At 36.6% G+C, this 11,137-nt stretch overlaps 1 pseudogene; it reads right to left on the reverse strand.

Moving 5' to 3' along the window:
- Positions 1-3,884: 3,884 nt before the first annotated feature.
- Positions 3,885-4,121, reverse strand: LOC114105548 (TP53-regulated inhibitor of apoptosis 1 pseudogene; annotated as a pseudogene).
- Between the last annotated feature and the right edge of the window lie 7,016 nt (positions 4,122-11,137).

Below are 11,137 nucleotides of genomic sequence, written 5' to 3' on the forward strand. Positions count from 1 at the left end.
AAAGACCAACATTCAGTTAGCCTTAGCAGTGATGCCCCCTGGACAGCCATGCCTGTACAGAGGGGCAGGACCTGGAACCTCAGCCTTCAAGGTACTGACACCATGTCCATGAAGACAGTCAGTAGCACTGTCCACACACACAAGAATCTATCCTTGGGTCATTCTCTATAACACTCAGTGGAGTGCACAACACACCCATCAACAGATGCTCAGGTGCTCCCCCCTTACCAATCATGGAAGGCTCTGTTTATACTCCTGATAAGGTGTCAAGTAACATCATAATCAGTGAGAAAATATTTAATATTTATCCTTTAGATTGATTTTAAAAGTATCCACTTTAATCACTTTTATTTTATTGGAGGTCCTAGCAAATTCCACAAGGCAAAAAAGGATCTAAAAGGCACAAATTTTGAAAAAAAGAAGTAAAGTATTTTTATATTTTAATAACAATATTTTGTGCATAAATTTGTAAAGACCTAACTGAAAAATCTTAACATGTAATAATTTTACAAAGTCTCTGGACGCTCTGTCAGTATATACAGCACCTGTTGTGGATTAAAGAAGATTTATATAAATGCTTTATCATGTTCATAGAGTAAAAAACTTGATATTATTAAGATATCATTTTTTCCCAAAATTTAGACATACATCCACACACTCCAATCAAATCAATGTCTACAGTTTATTCCCTGAAATTGATAAACTGATGATAGAATTTATGAGGAAAATCAAAGGACCTAGTATGATAACAAAAATTTAAAGAAGAAAGAATACTGATAATTTTCAATTTTAAAACCTATTGTAGGGAATATAGCTCAGTGATAGAACATTTAAGAACATTTGCCCAGGATGTACAGTGCCTGAGTATTTTTTTCCCTGTAAAGTAGGAAAGAATGTGTGTGTGTGTGTGTGTGTGTGTGTGTACGTGTGCATGCACACGTCTATGTAAAACCATATATATGTAAAGTTATATATATATATATATATATATATATATATATATATATATATATATGTATTCATATATATATTTCTTCTGTAAGAGTGAATTATAGGTACAACTACAGTGGATATACAAAAATCCTCTGGAAATTCATGTGGAGCTAAATATATAATGTCACCTCATTTCTAACAAAGGTAATAAAGAGAATCATGAGGAATTTTTTTTCATTTTTTTAATAATTTGCAAAGAGCAATTGGGTGTAAAAATAAAATTAAATGGAGTTTAGAAAGATATTCTCACCCATATCTTATCAGTAAACATACTTAACAGAGGATAATAGTGTACAGGTAAGAGCTAAAATAATGCAGCTTCTAGAAGAGCTGAGGGGGATAAATTCCAACCTAAATGAGGCAGTTTCAAACAGGAAACAGATGTGCACAACCATAACAGAAGGAGAACATTGATACATTAAACTAATGAAAGCTAAGTAAAGATATTATAGAAGACAAAAATAACTGGATATCCCATGTCCATGAATTGAAATATACCTATACTACTCAAAGTCAGATAGAGGTTCAATGTCATCCCTCTCAAAAGCCCAGTGGTATTTTTGAAGCAAAATTTGTGTGGATTACCAAAATAACATACAGAGCCAAAGCAATCTCAGGAAAGAAGAACAACCTGGAGGCATCACAATTCCTGAATTTAAACTGTAATGGAAACACTATGGTACAGGCAAAAGTGGCTGATATATAAGACATTGGTATATAATGGAAAACCCAGAAATGAACCTAAACATAAATGGTCAACCAGTCTTTCACAAAAACATTAAGAACACACAGTGGGGGAAAGAAAATCTCATCAAAAAATCGTTTTGGGAAAAATTGATACACACATGCAAAGAATGAAACTAGACCCTTGTTCTACGCTATATACAAAATTTAACTCAAATTTATTAAATAATTAAATATAAGACTTGATAATGTAAAACCTAAAAGAAAATATGGGGGAGGAGTACCTTGACATTGGTTTTATTAATGTCTTTCCAGATTTTACACTAAAACCATGGGCAAAAAAACAAGTGGGAGTAAAAATTCTGTAAAGCAAAGGAAATAACAAAAGGAAGATGAAACTTAGAGAATGAGAGAAAATATTTACAAAAAAATTTCAAATATTAATTAGTATTCAAGATATCTAAATATTTCACAAAACTCAACAGCAAAAATCAAGAACAAAAACAAAAAAAACATGATTTAAAATGGGCCAAAGACATGAAGAGACAATTTTTCAAAGAAGATGTATAAGTGGTCACCAAATATTTGAATAGGCACTCAATGTCACTGTTACAATTTAGATATGAGATATCACCCAAAAGCTCATGCACAGGACAATGAAAGAAAGCTTAGAGGTGGAATGATGGGATAATGGAAGCTTTATCCTAATCAGTGAATGAATCCACCAGTGCAGATTAAATGGTGGCAACTATAGGTAGACAAGGTGTAACTGAAGGAGATGGGTCACTTAGGGTGTCCCTTTGGGTTTATATGTTGTCCCTGGTTAGAGGAGCTCTCTCTGCTTCCTCGTGTCCATGTCCTGAGCTGCTTTCCTCCTCTATGTCTTTCCACCATGATGTCCTGTCTCAACTTAGGCTCAGTGCTATGGAGTCAGCCATCTGTTGTCAAAGACATCTGATTCCATGAGCCAAAATATACTTTTCCTTCTCTGTGTTTTCTTCTCTGGTATTTTGAAAAAGTTGACTAAAACAAAAATTCATATCAAGAAGTATTTTGGTTGCTGTGACTAACCTAACCACATGTTTCAGATTCTTTGAAAACTTTTTGGAACTGGTGGGCACAATTTTGAAAAGAGAGAGATGCAAGTTGTAAAAGCTTTAGGTTGTTGTGAGCAGAGTTTAGTGGGTGATTCTGATGAAAACTCATAGACCAGAAAGCTGATGGAACTGTGGACAGTAAAGACTGGGCTCATGAGTTTTCAGAGGAGGAAGATTCTATTCCAGGGATGGAATTCAGGGGCACTCAAGCACAGAACTACATCTCCAGACCTATTTTTTTAATGTTAAAATTTCTTTCATCATAATGATTATGGGCATTATATATAGGGCAAGGTGAGCACTCAAGGCAAATGAAGAAAGCACCTTTCTCCTCCATTTAACCAGATGAAACATTTTGACATTTTCATGATATGCAGGTTGAGTTAATACATTAACTTGGGTTGATAACTGGCAATAACAAATTTTTGTAGTTTGGGTTCTTTTGCCATAGCAACTCCAAGTAATGTAATTCCAGAACTATGCTGTGAGCTCTGAAATGGTGTTCATTTTAACATTCTTGAAGCTTTCATGTCTTAATTGGACACCTCTTAAGGCAGGGAACTGTCTGTTAAAAGAATGTTTTCCTCTTTGCTTACCCAGGCCACCAGCAATCTTTTTCAACTGTTATAAAAATAAACTGGATGAAACTGTTGTGCCTGGATTTCTTTTTAAAACATTAGCTCCCTGAGAGAAGAAAGAAGTCCTAACCAATTGTTTTCATGAACAATGACCCCAGTACAATGTACCTAATGTCCTTTGCAGCAAAACCAAGAAGTCAGGCAACCCTGCTCATCTTGACTAGTTTATCAATAATTTATATACAAGATATATTTAAAGCTGATTTCAGACCAGGTATTGCAACCATAATCCCAAGAAACTGTTCAGTTTTAGCCCACTGAGGTTCTGGAAGATGCCAAATCAAGTGAGAAATCATCTCAAAGCAGAGTGGTGGTTCATCATCTTTTACAAGTGAGAGGAAAACATCAATAGAGAAGAAATAAAACAATTTCTCCTATATTCATTGAATCCTACAGCTATATTCACAGCCTTAGTTGACCAAATCCAGAGTTTTCAATTTCCTGATATAGGAATCCTTTTTCAAGGTGACAGCTAATACCAAGAAGAGTTTTCAGGCTTTTCTTTGCCATGGCCCATGAACTCTAATCTTTCAATAGGAATCTCTTTCTCTTTTACTGCTTTCTGGATGCACTGCTGGTAGCTCTTGAAGAGGTCATCATATGGGTCCCCAGAGCCATCTCCCTTGAGGAACTTTTCGGCAAACTAGAGATTGAAGCACTGGTCGTACTCGTGCTTCATGTCGGTGCAAGCCTCCCCGATGCTGTTCATGGCTATGGCAGAGGCGACAGAGCCATAACCTATTTTGATTTTATTTAGAGACAGAGTCTCACTGATTTATTTACTTTTGCTGAGGCTTTCTTTGAACTCACCATCCTCCTGCCTCAACCTCCTGAGCTGCTGTGATTACAGGCATGTGGTATGTGGATTGAGACTTTCTATGAGAGTGAATTTAAAGCTTATGGACTAATTATTCTGATGTAGAAAATCCCATCCCTCATATGCTTTAAATTATCTCTTTATGTGGTTTTGTTCTACTATATTATTTACAGAATAATGTCATGAAAAGAGTCTGTACATATTAGTACAGATACATTCTTTTCTGAAATATGTTCAACATATTATTGGTTGAATCCAAAGATACAGAACCCATGAATGCAAATGTTTGATTTTTTCTTCAAAAAATATTTTAAAATTCAAAAACAGAAAGCAAATTGGCATGATATCAACTTAGAGGAGATATTACAATGCATACTTCTAACTGTGATAGTCAATTTATGCTGTCACCTTGACTGGATTAAAGAATGCTTATTCTCTTTTATTGCTGAGTAATATTCCATTGTGTATACACACCACATTTTCTTTATCAATTTATCGACTGAAGGGCATCTAGGTTGGTTCCACAATTTTATATTACGAATTATGTTGCTATAAACATTGATGTGACTGTGTTCCTGTAGTATGATGTTTTTATGTTCTTTGGGTCTTTATAAATCTTAAGAAGAATTTTTTTTGTCAGTGTACAAGTTGGTGTTCTCCAGAGAAACAGAATACATACATATATACATGCACACAAATACATGTCTACATATGTACCTCTAATATTTAGGTGTAGTAGAATATTAGATTGAGTCACAAAGTCACACAGGCTGAAATGTTCACCAATGACTATTTTCACTCAGGAGAACCGGGGAAACTGGTAGTTACTCAGTACAAGAAGGTGGGGGTTGTGGGGTAGAAAATGCACAGTATGCTCCCCTGTTTGTATCCTTAGGTCTGAAAGTCCCTGAAGGTTCACTAGTGCAAGTTCACATTCAAAATCTAAGAAACCTAGTATTTGGCACTCACAGGGAACAGTGGTCAAGTGGGTCAGTGCACTTGGTCAAGTGGGGAAGTGGAGAGAGAAGAGATGATGGTTTCTCCTACTATTTTGCTCATATTCAGGCTGGATCTTTGACTCACTTCCCTCAACCTGACAAAAATTTCTTGAAATACCTTCACAGTCACACCCAGAAGTGTGCTGTGTTCCTAATGGAAAATATCAAAATGGAGGAAAGCATAAACGTGAGAATGATTTAATTTGATCATTAGCTGTTCCTAATGGAAAATATAAAAATGTCTGGATATTCAAGAATATCCAGACATGAGAAATTACTCAATTTCACTGCTCATGAAATAAATAGCATTTTAAGTTGTACCAATATAGATACAATTTCACGAAGTTAACAATATCAAATATTATTCAGGAGGTTTTATAGCAACTGGAACTTTTCTGTATGGTACAGGTTGGTAGACTGCAAACATGCTCACTATTTTAGAAAATATCACTGTATTATTTTAGTGTTCACTGAAGCTAAACTGCACAGAAAAACTCTGACTCACCACTTTCATACCTAGGAATATACTCAAGACAAGTGAATGCACACGTCTACCAAGGATGTTGCAAGAATGTCCCTAAAACATTAACAACAGTCTCAAACCTATGCCAACTCATTAACATGAAGATTTACTGACATGTTGATATAATAGGAAATTATCCTTAGTTAAAGGGAACAAACTGCTACCATACCCACCACACAGGTGAACTTCAAAGAACATGTATATCAAAAAGAGCAAGATGCCAGATCCAAAATTCTTGGATGGCATTAATTTTCTTTCAGACCTTGAAATATACCATTCCAGTACTGCCTAGCTTTGAGGATCTGGGTTGAGAAATCAGTTGAGATCCAAATTAGTTTCTACCTATATGTTATTTTAATTTTCCTCTCATAGCCTTTAAGATTTTATCTTTATTCTGTGTTAGTCATTCTCATTGTAATGTGTCTTGATGTGGGTGTGCTGTAATTTTGTATATTTTGGGTCCTGTAAGCCTCTAGTATTTGATTTTCCATTCTATTATTTAGGTATGGGAAATTTTCTGCTATTATATCTTTGAAAAGATTGTGCATTCCTTTGGTTTGTATCTCTGCTCCTTCATTTATTCTGATACCTCTTAAATTTAGTCTTTTCATGTTATCCCATAATTCTTGGATGTTCTTTTCATGGCTTCTTACCAACTTTTCTGCACAGTCAAACTTCCTTTCAAGATTATTTATTTTGTCTTCATTGTCTGTGGTTCTGTGTTCCAAGTGGTCTAGTCTGTTGGTGATGCTTTCTATTGAATTTATAATTTGGTTTACTGATTCCTTCATTTTGAGGATTTCTGCTTTTTTTCCCTACAATCTCTAACTCTTTATTGATTTTTTTCACTTCCTGTATATTTTCTTTGATTTCACTCCTTATACTATTCTTTACTTCACATGTCAATTTAACTATGAACAATCTGAACTCCTTCTTAGACATTTTTCTACTATGTATCAGTGGCTTCTTTTGTTGAAGCATCTTGGTTTGTTTGGGACACTTTATTCCCCCTTTTATTTTTATATGTTGTTAGTGTGTTTTGCCATATAGAAGTATAACTTTAAGGCAGCATAAATTTCTACACTGTAGACCTGTAGTGATCCTGAAGGTTTCCAGTGCCTCACTTTTAATAATGAGATCAATATCAACAGCACCCAGTGTAGACAATATATGTCCTTAAACCTAATAACTCCCACTAAGGTGTCTACTGCTTTCTAGCATTAAACCAAAATGATGAGTTCAATAACTATATATAGTATAAATAGAAAATTTGTTAAAATGTTTTATAATTTTAAATGGTGAATGAGAGTACAGAGGTAGTGTAGTACACAATATTTGCAAGAAAGGAAGAGAGAAGCTAGAAGAAAAAATTCACAGGAAGAAAGGAATAGGAATTGATAGAGATTGGTTGTTGGTTGGAGAAAAGTTAGAAAGAAAATAGACAAGAAAGTAGAAGAATAGGAACAAAGAGAAAAAATTAAAGACATAAGAATACAATGAAAATACAAAACACCATTCATATATCATTGTCCTCCACACACTGGTGCATAAAAAAATTCTGTAACAAATATAGTAGAGATGTTAATGAATCAAGAAATAAAATAAAATGAGTCTTGCTGGAAAGTTGACCTGTTTCTGTCAGTGTTCAACAGTGTCTTATCCCTGTCTCTGACATCTCTCAAAATCATCAAACCCACATCAGCCATTGGAAACTCAGTCACTATTCCACCAATCTGGGCTTCAGATACCTCAGGCTCAGTCACCTGCTTGCCCAAGATCTCAGTGCTGCTCCTACTTGCAGAGAGGCCACCAGGGATACACTCATGAAAAGGAGCAACCCCGAGATGCAGCAGCAAGTAAGGGCCACCAGCACTCTTAGCAGGAAGACCCCAGGCTCCTCCAAACCCACAGGCAACCCCACATTGAACCTGCAGGTCCCAACTGGAATCCCCAGACAGAGGCTCTTGTGGTGGTAACACCCAGACCCCAGGCCCTGGCTGGTGTCCCAAAATCAGTGTAGCCACGTGCAACCAAACCTGGAGTCTCCCTATAGCAGTCCTCTAGGCCATCATAGCAGCAGTAGGGCGGTGGTTGTTGTCAGCCTCAGTGGCAGCTGCAACTGGAGCTGTGGGGGCAGCATCACCTGGCAATCTCTGGGGACAGAAGCAGTGTCAGCTTCAGGTGAATCTGGGGCAGCAACAGGGGGTTGCAGCTGTAAGGGCAGCATCACCCAGAAAGAAGATATTCAGGCAACCTCAGCCTGGCAGCAGTAGAATCAAAGGTAACAGGAATGGCATAGCAGTGCAGGTGGAGTTTATTGACAGGATACCTTAGGTTCAGCGGCAGTGATTACAGAGGTAGCGTGGAAGTAGCATCTGAGGTAGCATAGACCATGCCCAGAGAAGAGATCTCTGGGCATGGCAGCGGCATCTGTGGCCAGCAAAATTAAGTTTCAGATTTGAAGATGAAATGAAAACCTTCCATGATAAAATATATATATATATATATTAAAACAATTCACAAGAAGAAATCCTACACTACAGAGCATTCTCAACAAAATATTCCATGAGGATAAAGTGAAGAAAAAAAGTGATTACCAACAAAGGGAGGATCTACACTAAAGGGACATCAAAAGAAATGAGAAACTAAGACAAATCAAAAACCAGAAATAAATCAAAATGACAAAGCATACATACCATATCTCAGTAATAACTTTGAATGTTAACAGCCTAAACTCATCAATCAAAATACATAGACTACTAGATTGGATTAAACAGCAAGACCAAGCAATATCTTGTCTTCAAGAGACTCACCTCATGGCAAAGACATCCACAGGCTGAAGGTGAAAGGATGTTGAAAACTTATCACTCATACAGATTGTGTCAACAAGCAGAGGTTTCCATCCTCATATCAGATAAAGCAGACTTCAAACCAAGGTTAATCAGAAGAGACAAAGGAGGACACTTCATACTTCTTAAGGAAAGTATATAAGCAGAACATAAAAGTTATAAATATTTATACCCCAAACAATGGAACATCTTTATACATCAAACAAACCCTTCTCAATTTCAAGAGCCAAATAAACTGCAATGCAATAATACTTGGTGACTTTTATTCAGTTCTCTCACTATTGGACAGATCTCCCAAACAAAAACTAAATAAGGAAACTATAGAACTAAATAATACAATCAATAATTTAGACTTAACAGACATATACACAATATTTTATCCATCAACCAGCAAATATACTTTCTTTTCAGCAGCAAATGGCTCCTTTTCTAAAATAGGCCGTATATTATGCCACAAAATAACTCTTGGTAAGTACAAAAAAGCAGAGATAATACCTTGCATTCTATCAGACCACAATGGAATGAAATTAGAAATAAATGATAAAATAAAAAATACAAGCTACTGTATCAAATTGAGATTAAATAATGCACTATTGAGTGATAAATGGATAGTAGAAGAAATCAAGGATGAAATAAAAACATTCTCACAGGTAAAAGAGAACACTGATACAGCATATCAAAATCTCTGGGACACAAGAGGAAAGTTCATTGCATGAAGTTCATTCCTTAAAAGAAAAAAAGCCCTAGAAAAAGAAGAACAAATCAACACCAAAAGCAGTAGAAGACAGAAAATAATTAAATCAGAGCTGAAATTGAAACAAAAGAAATAATTGAAAAAATTGGCAAAAAAGCTGTTTCTTTGAAAAAATAAATAAAATAGGTAAGCCCCTGGCCATTTTAATGAAAAGAAAATTCAAATTATGAAAATACAAAATGAAAAAGGAAATATCACAATGGACATATCTGAAATACAGAAGATAATTAAAAACTATATTGAAAATTTATATTCCAATATAATAGAAAATATTGAAGACATTGACAAATTTCTAGAGACATACGACCTACCCAAACTGAATGACAAGGTCATACATGATTTAAACAGATCAATTTTAAGTAATTAAATAGAAAATGCCATGAAAAGCCTACCAACCAAGAAAAACACAGGACCAGAGGGATTCTCAGCTGAGTTCTATAATACTTTCAAAGAAGAATTAACATCAATACTTCTCAAAGTATTCCATGAAATAGAAAAGGATGGAACTCTTCCAAACTCATTCTATGAGGCTAATATGACCCTGATACCAAAACCAGACAAAGACACATCAAGGAAAGAAAACTTGATATCAATATCCCTCATAAACATAGATGCAAAAATTCTCAATAAAATTCTGGCAAATATTAAAATCCTCTCTCTCTCTCTCTCTCTCTCTCTCTCTCTCTCTTCCTTGCTTTAAAAAAAAGAGAATGTCATGCTAAGCGAAATAAACCAATTCCACAAAACCAAAGGCCAAATGTTTTCTCTAATATGCAGATGCTAATTTACAATAAGGTGAGGGGCACTAGGGAAGAATAACTCTACCTTAGATTAGGTAGAGGGAAGTGATGGGGGAAAGGGAAGAGGATGTGGGGATAGGAAAGATAATAGAATGAAACAGACATTATTACTTTATGTATATATGTGACTGCATGGCCAATATGATTCCACAAGGGCACAATCAGAACAATGAGAAGTTATATCCCATCTATGTGTATCAAAGTGCATAAATACATTCTATTGTCACATTAAAACAAATAAATTAATTAACATTTTTTAAAAGGAGCAAGATGCCAAAGGGAATGTCCAGGAGGTCCACTGACAGGAAGTTCCTGGAGATCTGACCTGTGTTGATGGGAAGTGGAGGTGGGTGGGTGAGTGGGAGGAGCAGGAGGGCCTGTGAGGGGCTGAGACACCTGTATCCCCCACGGAGCAGTGGCTGAGGGGGTGCAGAAAATTCATGTTCACCCAGCTGGTCACTTTACATTCACTTACTGGCAACACGTGTGCTTTTCTGGATTTAATTGCATCTGGCTTTAAATGAAGGCATGAGTGGGAGTTACTAAGCCAGAGCCTCAGAGTCGGTTTCCATCTCCTCCTGCCAACACAGGAAGCAAGCTGAGCTCTGAGAACCTCCAAAGCCACATCTGTACAGGATTACTAGAGATCAGTCACTAGACACGTGAGCCCTTAGTGTGGTTTCAACACCCAGCAATCTCCAAATCTCAGTCCCTGGCCACTGGCTGTGGAGTGTGTGCTGCTGGTCAGTGTCCCTCATGGTGGTGGTAGTTGAATGGCCTTTCAGAAGTCTAATGTCCCTTTCAGGCCTTTACCATGAGCCCAGCCAGTGCTTTCAACCAGACCAGACCCAGTGCCTCTGAGCATGCCCCATGGCAGAGGGCAGCTGGTGACATCATGCGACCCCCCCTGTACCATTCCTGGAAGGAGGGATTGTGCATGGGGTTGTGACTGTGTGGGAGGGACAGCAGAGTCCTGCTGGTAGT

The sequence above is a fragment of the Marmota flaviventris genome, chromosome 14 (genome assembly GCF_047511675.1).
Source record: "Marmota flaviventris isolate mMarFla1 chromosome 14, mMarFla1.hap1, whole genome shotgun sequence".
NCBI lineage: Eukaryota > Metazoa > Chordata > Mammalia > Rodentia > Sciuridae > Marmota > Marmota flaviventris.